We start from the raw sequence: 7,648 nt of genomic DNA, 5'->3' as shown, positions 1-7,648 counted from the left end.
AATGTCTTTCTGCCCATGGGCCCAGCTTGAAGAGTAATAGAATTAAAATTAGGAGGAGCATAACTCTGTAGCCTGATGAGGTGGAGACTTCCCTAGGAGTGCAGGAGCCATGGGTTATCATCCTTTCTCTCACTGATGTTGTATGTATTTCATCTAATGTCTGTTTATGCAGAATAGTATGTGTGTTGGAGAAGGGAGGCAAGGATGGAAAACTTTTTTTTCTTTGACTCTCTTCTAATCACAAAGGGAGAATTTAGTCTTACAGCTCTCTTCCTAAGGACAAATACAGTTTCCTGTGTGGCTCATGCATGATATTGACTTGGCAGCTGTGCTGTATAGTTTCAATGTGCGAGCATTGGCAGCTCCATGACAGCTAAAGCATGAAGGCAGTGAAGTGCTTCAGGTTTTCCAGACAGTGGCCAAAGACTATGTAACATACAGGAAAAGTGAGTGGTAGGAGGTGACAGAATATTCTTTCATAATTTATTGTGTTCTAGTCGCAAAGCATCATGAAATGTATATAACTAGTTACTCAATATCAGGACTGCTGGAATCCAGTTTGGCTTCTTTGTGGTGCTGCAGACTTAAATGATTGCAGTCTCAGTCTTATGTCCCTGCTTTTGGCCTGCCAAACAGCTTGTATGCGAAACTGTTATTTGCAGTATGGGTCACTGTTCCACTTCACAGTTTCATAGTTGGTAGGGTCAGAAGGGACCTGAGCAGATCATCAAGTCTGACTCCCTGCCATGGCAGGAAAGCGTACTGGGGTCAAACACCCCCAGCAAGGTGTTCATCCAGCCTCTCTTTAAAACCCCCCAGGGTAGGAGCCAGCACCACTTCTCTTGGAACTCCCTGATCCTTTCCTTTCTGCAGGTACGGGTGCAAAGAGCCTAACCACTCAGATAAACTCCTTCTGTCCCTACCACTCCATGTAGAAAAAAGGGCTGGAGGACAGCTCAAATAGCGCCAGGAGGAGGAAAAGGAGAATCTGTGAGTCACTCAGATCTTTGTGGGTATGGAAACCAGTCTGAAAAATTTCAAGGGAAAGGAGTTTGAGTTTACTGTGGCCTAAAGCCGGTCTTACTTTGTAAAGTAACCATCTGCTACTCTGTATGTACAGTGCTATCTCTATTGTAGAACATTATCTCCTATTCTACCTTTCAGAAGGTCAGTTAATATAATGAAGATAAATTAATGTACATACAGTACCTAACAATGCTAAGTATTATTAGAACACAAGTGTATAGGTGTGCAAGCCAAATTGCATTCCTTCTGGATCTGCGTCGCATAGTAATACCTTCTTTCAGAGCATGGGAGCAGGAGCCAGGGATCTTTTTTTAAAGCCCCAGATTAGGTAAGAATCCCTCTCTTTTCTGCCCTCTCCTTCCCCTCAATGCTTATCAGCACCTCCTCTCCCCTACATTTTTCTCCCTTCTGCTTCTGTCCCTTCCTGGCCTGGGTTTTGGGGGGGCTGCAAAGCCATTCCTTCCCTGCTCCAGACAGGCTATGCAGGGAGTCAGGTCCAGCCTGGGATGGCAGCAGCAGTGGTGGGAGGATTTCTCTTCCCTGCCTAATACAACTGCCACCCCCCATGTATTCTCTGCCAGCCCAGGAGCAGGGTTAGGGAGAGGAAACCTGCCTGCTGCTGCCATGGTTCTGGGCTGAGTGTGGCTCCCCTTGCAGCCCAGCAGGAACAGGGCATGAGTGGCTTTGTAACTCCCCCCAAAGATGGTAGCAGGGGGAGGGTAGGTGCTGCTATACACGGAGGGGAAGGAAAAGGGTGCCAAGAGGAGAGTAGAAGATTCTTACTTGATTTGGGGAATTAAAGTCCCCGGCTGCTGCTCCCATGGTGTGGTCTGCCTGTCCCAGTTTGTGGTGAGGCTCAAGCTGGGAGCAGGAATGTAGCCACCCCTGCAGCACCAGTTGCTCCCGCATCCTCCTTTACAAAATCCTGGATCTGGCCATGGTACCAGCCATTTGTAGTGTTATAAACGTGGCCCAAGTGCTACAGAAAAGTACCTGTTTGAAATGCTGTGTTTTGTAGTGCCTCATGTAACAGCTGCCACTGTTGCCACTGCTGGCTTCTCCAGTGGCAACAGCATGACTAGGGTGGCAGGGGATAGGAGAGCAATTCTCACCCCCATAGGTAACAGGGACTGCCTTTAACAGCTGTTGCTTTTCAGTCGGTCATTTTTCAAGCTTTCCTGGAGGTGAGGGGCCTAAGGAAAATACTCTCTGTTCCCTGGCAAGCTCTTTGAGGTAATTATTTTTGTAGCTCCCCAGCTATGGGGCATCTGTAGGTCCCCATAGTGCTATTTTTGTAACACTTCAAGTGAAAGGGTGTCTATAACTTCAGTAGAGCTTCAGAGCTAGCAGCATTAATTAACTGAATGTCTTTATGGGCTCACTGAGCTTCCCCCTCCCCCTCCAATTTCTTTTTATGTTTATTGGAATTCATCCACGTGCTTAGCTTAATCCAACATAAATGTGCAGAAAAAGGATGATTTTGTGTAGTGTGTGTTTAGTTAACTGGTTCTTAATTTTCTACCACACTGTTTTCTCTTTTATTGCTTGTTGCTATTGAAAAATGTCAGTTTCCCATTCCCGTGCAAACTGTATAATACACTTTCATTAAGGCACTTTCCTCTTTCCAGGCACCTTGTAATGTGAGTTGTAGGTATGCTGTCGGCATCCTGGTACTTAAATATACTTCTGAAAGAGTATTGCATGCCTCAGGTTGTGTTGAACCATGAAACCAAATTGTATGCATCAGTGAAAATGTCTGTATGATAAAATGTAATATAGCTAGTACAAAACTAACTTTAATTGGGAACACGGTGTCTGTCAGAATGAGAATCTTGATAATGCAATTTAATCTTAAGGTGCACCAGTTTTTCTATTTAAAAGAGAAAAACCTAAAGATAAAAATATATTTATTTAAACTCCTTAATTGTTATAATACTGTTATTAAATGTGGATATTGTGAGTTTACTTTTATGATAACTGCATTCTTGGGTGACTACACTGAAGGATTGGTCAAGATATGTTATCTAGAATTTACGTGATCTGGGTATGGTTTAAAGCTCTACTTCAGACTGACTTGTGCAAGGTACCAAGAAATCTGTGCCTCCATTGCACATTTTGCATAATGGGTATGATGTCTCATTTATCTAGTTCATGTTAAGAATAAGCAGATCATCAGGATAGGAACCATCTTTTCCTTTGCATAGCACCCAGTATAATTCAGCCACAGTCTCTGATGTAGATTCTCTGCAAAACTGTAACTTGATTTTATAAACCAGCAATTCTCAACCAGGATGCAGCAGCACCTTGGGGTGCCTCAAGAGCCTTTCAGGGGTACTGTGGGGTGCCACAGAGCACTGCTAAGTTTATGAACACAGTTCACAAGATAAACCAGAGATCAAACAGAAATCCACAGTTGTGATCTTTCTGAGTTCTTTGCGTTAGAAAAACTGCTCTATTTTTTTCTGTAGGCAAAAAAATTAGTGAAAACTAAAATCTGTCATTTTCCAAGAGGTGCCTTGAGTTTGTCTGGAGGCACCTCGATTCTGTAAAGGTCGAGTACCACTCGTGTAAGTGGTGCACATGTATTGAGCTGCTTTCTGTTGCTGTGTTTGGCAACTAGCTTGATGTTTGTTTATCCATATTCACTTTTTGAGACTTGTGCTTCCAAGAAGTAAATTTTTTTTTTCAAAATTCTTCTCCTCCCTCCCCCCCCTTGTAGAAAGCCCTAAATTTTGAGTCTAGGCTAATAGGTATTGTCACTTCTTAGACACCTTAAGTATTCTATTATGGGGCTGTCCAACTTCTGGGCAGCTGAAGCACAGTAGGTATAGATTTCATCTTATAGTATGATAAAGTAGTTACACTTGAATACTTAAGAGCTGTCTGTCCACATCTTCAGATATTAGTCTTATTAAATATTCTTGCCACTTTTGAATAACTTAATGTTAGTAAAAATGATTACTCCATGCCACCAGGAAGAATCTGGCTCAAAATACAGCATAAGCGCAAATTAAAATAGCTGTAGTTTTACTACAGAGAGTTATATTTGTCACATGTTTCTGTTCATTGTCATTTTCGTTTTAATGAGTATGCAAAATTAACTGCAGTTCTTTCTTTCTAGTGTTAAGCCCTGAATGCAAATTGTTATTTCTTGCAACTTTAGTATATGATCATATAGTCCAAATTTATTAATTTTAAAAAGATACACAACTAGAACCTTGTAATTATAAAATGATTGCTATATTGCTGGTGTATGTTTTAAACCTTTTTTACCAAGTTGAAAAAATACTAATTTTGCAAAAAACAAATGTAGGTATAATAGGCTTGTCAGTGAACAGCAATAGTGCTTCCTATTGCAATTCTTCACTAGAAATGTTTATTGCCAATTTTTGTGAAGTATTTTTATTCTGAAGTCCCAAAAATATGAGTGTATAAACTTTCAGCTTGGAAGAAAGCTTGGTGTGTGGTTCAAATGAGTTAATTTTAGAAATACTGCCCATGAAGTTGTTTTTATTGAAGATGCACGTTTTTCAAAATTAATTGCCATTTATATATGTTAATATTGTATGCAAGTTTCACTTTTTGATTGAAGTATTTAAGCACATTTGGTCAAAAAACCCAGGCATCTTTAAAAGTTGAGGTACAAATCTTTAGTATTGTTTGGCCCTCATGGTTATTCATGTCTTGTTATGTATACATTGTGAATATTACCTTTTAATCTCTTCATACAAAAATGTATGGACTCTGCATACAGTGAAGTACATGGTGATAGTCCAAATGGGAAAAGACATGATCAAGTGTCTATTGAAGTCATTTGGAGTCCTTGGGAGTTGGAGCAAGTTTAGAATGTTTACAACGTGTTAGAAGGATTTGGGGCAGTAGAAGAGAGGGAAGGCCAGTATTTGAAGCAGAGTGTCTCTGAATTTTTTCTATTTATGGAACTGAAGTCAGTTCCAGCTGCTATATACAGTAATTGTTTTGTGGAAGACTGGTCATAGAGACTTCTTTCTTTGAAGCCTTTGTATTATGAGACTTCCAGTGGAAAAATATGACTTTTCTAACTTTTCTATTTTAGTATAATTGCCCATATTACACCATCAGAATATTGAATTGTTCAAGTGTACTTCTTAGGGTAAGTTTTTAAAACATGAATAATTTTTGCTTGATTATTTTTAGTAGGGTGATAAAGTTTTTGAAACCTTTACAGTATTATATCTACATTACCTGTAGTGTCTAAACGCCTTCAAGACGCATTTGGATGTTTATCTTGCTGGGATCCTATGATCCCTGCTGACTTCCTGCCCCTGAGGCAGAGGGGGACTCGATCCTCCGGAGTCTCTTCCAGCCCAAATATCTATGAAGTCTATAAACATATTGGTGTTAACCATGATCTTATATTTTAAAGTTCAAGTCTTTGGAGACCATTGTAATATTTTCCTAAGTGTTCATTTTGCTGGCATTTACATAAATGCTAGTGTTCAAAGGGATTAATAATTGTGTTAGAACAGAGCAGTGTAACAGGAGCAAAAATTTATGTTCAGTATGATGCTGAAGAGTGCATATTGCACTTCACTATTTGAATCAAATGCAGAGTGTGCTGTGCAAAAGTGAAACAAAAATGCTTGTTTAAAGTGTAATTGTGGAATGAAAATATGACCTGGTATGTTCTCCTTATTAAAAGTTACCAAAATCACAGTGCCTCAGATGCAGTAGAATTGAGCATGGTACACATTTGCATATAGACAGTATTGTATTTAAGCTTCAATGCATTTTCACTGTGCCAGAAATATTTGCTAGACTGTTACAAGGTTGGATACGCTGTTATTCTCAGCCTATACATTTTAACAGACTGTATGCTGAAAATATCTTCCTAACTGGTTTCAGTTTAGAAATGAAGGATCCATTTTGATGTTATAATGATTTAAAGTAGTCCTGTTGGTTCTAATCTCCATTAACATACATGATTACCCCATTAATTGGTTTGTGCATTAATCTTTTTAATGTGTTAATGGTGCATGTGGTTTTGGAGCCCACACCTGGCCTCTACTCCACCACCTCCAGGCTGCCCAGCAGGGCAGTAGTGGCAGTGCAGAGGTCTACAGGGCAGCCCAGGCACAGGCTCCAGGCTGCTGCAGCAGGAATGCTGGGAACGGGGACAGACATGGACACACTAGAAGCTACTGCATGCATATGGCCAGGAATGCAGCCTGGTGGTGTATAGAGCAGCACCCAGCAGGTATGTCTGTGGGGGGAGAGGGAAGGCGCAGATTGAGGTCCCCATGGTAAGGGAGGGAGTGAAAAGGGGATGGGGTGAATGGGGCCCCAGGGGCGGAGTGGGTTGTGGGATGGAGCCACAGAAGGCTTTTGCAGGCATGCGCACTCCCCACCACTGCGCACACCCCTGGGGGAGACATAGGGGGTGTGGGCTGCGGGCTGGGGCTCTGTGCCCTGCTGCCTTTGCCCTGGGAGCTGCATGCTGGCTGTGCCATGCGCCCCCTGCCTTGCCCAGCACTGGGAGGCAGAACATGGTGTCATGCTGCTCCTGGGGCAAAAGCAGCAGGGCACAGAGCCCCAGGCCACAGTGGGCAGCCCACCTCTGCCCCATGCACATGTTCTCCCATGGCTTCCCTGGGGGTGCGCACAGTCATAGGGAGCCATGTCCTACCCCCCTGCATGCCTGGATGAGCCTCCCGCAACTCTGTTCCATGATCCACCCCAGCACCTGCCCCACTCCTTCCCTTACCATGGGGGGCCTTGATCTGCCCCCCTTAACAGACTTACCTGCTGGGCACTGCTCTACATGCAGCCAAGTTGCATTCCTGTAGGGTTACCATATTTCCAGTTTCAAAAAAGATCACACCGGGGGGGGGGGGGGGGGGAAATATTAGGGCTGTGCGAAACAGCACCGTTTCATTTTGACTTCTGTTTTGATGGGACAGTGTTTCATTTTGAAACCCCTGTTCTGTTTCATTTAATTGAAACTGTTCTGCTGTTTCGACACTGTTTTGATGTTTCGCCCATAGGCTATAATGGGGAACCACAAAACTGCCTATAAGTGTCAGTTCATGCCTGATTTGGATGGGACTTGCAGGGACGGTAGCTCCTTCTGAGGCCGTGAAGCCTGGTGAGTTTCAAGGATGTAGATGCAGGGGTTTCTGGGAAACTGCACCTTGGGCTGCTGACAAGCAAAATTCGTGACATAGGTGACAGAAAGCAGGCCAGTTCAAACAATTTGCCTTTTTTGTAGTTTTTCAATCCCTCCTCCAGAACACTGGAATTGGAAGGGACCTCAGGGAAGGACCACAGTCACTATGAGAGCAGTCCTTCCCCCCTCTTCCCCTCCCTCTCCTTACCTTTTGTTTCCCTGCAGGCAAGCCCTGCTTGAGTTTCAAAACTTTTTGAAACGTTTTGACGGCCCTCCTTTTGTTTCAAGGCTGTTTCAAAGCCCTTCGTTTCATTTTGATCTTGCTGTTTTGAGCTCAAAACAAGTTGAAGCAGCATCAAAATGAAACAACCAGCAAAATTTTCACAGCCCTAGGTAATATGATGGGGGAGGGGGGGCAGTGATATGCCTGTGCCCTGCCCCTTGCTCCCAAGCCACAGACCCTCCCCCCCCCCCCCC

At 43.0% G+C, this 7,648-nt stretch overlaps 1 protein-coding gene across 3 annotated transcripts in view; it reads left to right on the top strand.

Annotated features, from left to right (window-relative positions):
- Window positions 1-5,101: 5,101 nt before the first annotated feature.
- LOC109300486 (fibronectin type-III domain-containing protein 3a-like) overlaps window positions 5,102-7,648 on the top strand; it is an 83,718-nt gene continuing 81,171 nt past the window's right edge. For all 3 annotated transcript variants that reach the window (XM_019521134.1, XM_019521135.1, XM_019521133.1), the window contains exon 1: window positions 5,102-5,158. The gene's annotated coding sequence lies outside the window, so the exon portion shown is untranslated. The remainder of the gene's footprint in view (window positions 5,159-7,648) is intronic.

This window comes from Gavialis gangeticus, unplaced genomic scaffold (assembly GCF_001723915.1).
Source record: "Gavialis gangeticus isolate Ggan-Ray unplaced genomic scaffold, GavGan_comp1, whole genome shotgun sequence".
In the NCBI taxonomy this organism is placed as follows: domain Eukaryota; kingdom Metazoa; phylum Chordata; order Crocodylia; family Gavialidae; genus Gavialis; species Gavialis gangeticus.
Note: the sequence above shows the minus strand (reverse complement) of the source record. Positions and strands in the feature narration are given on the sequence as shown.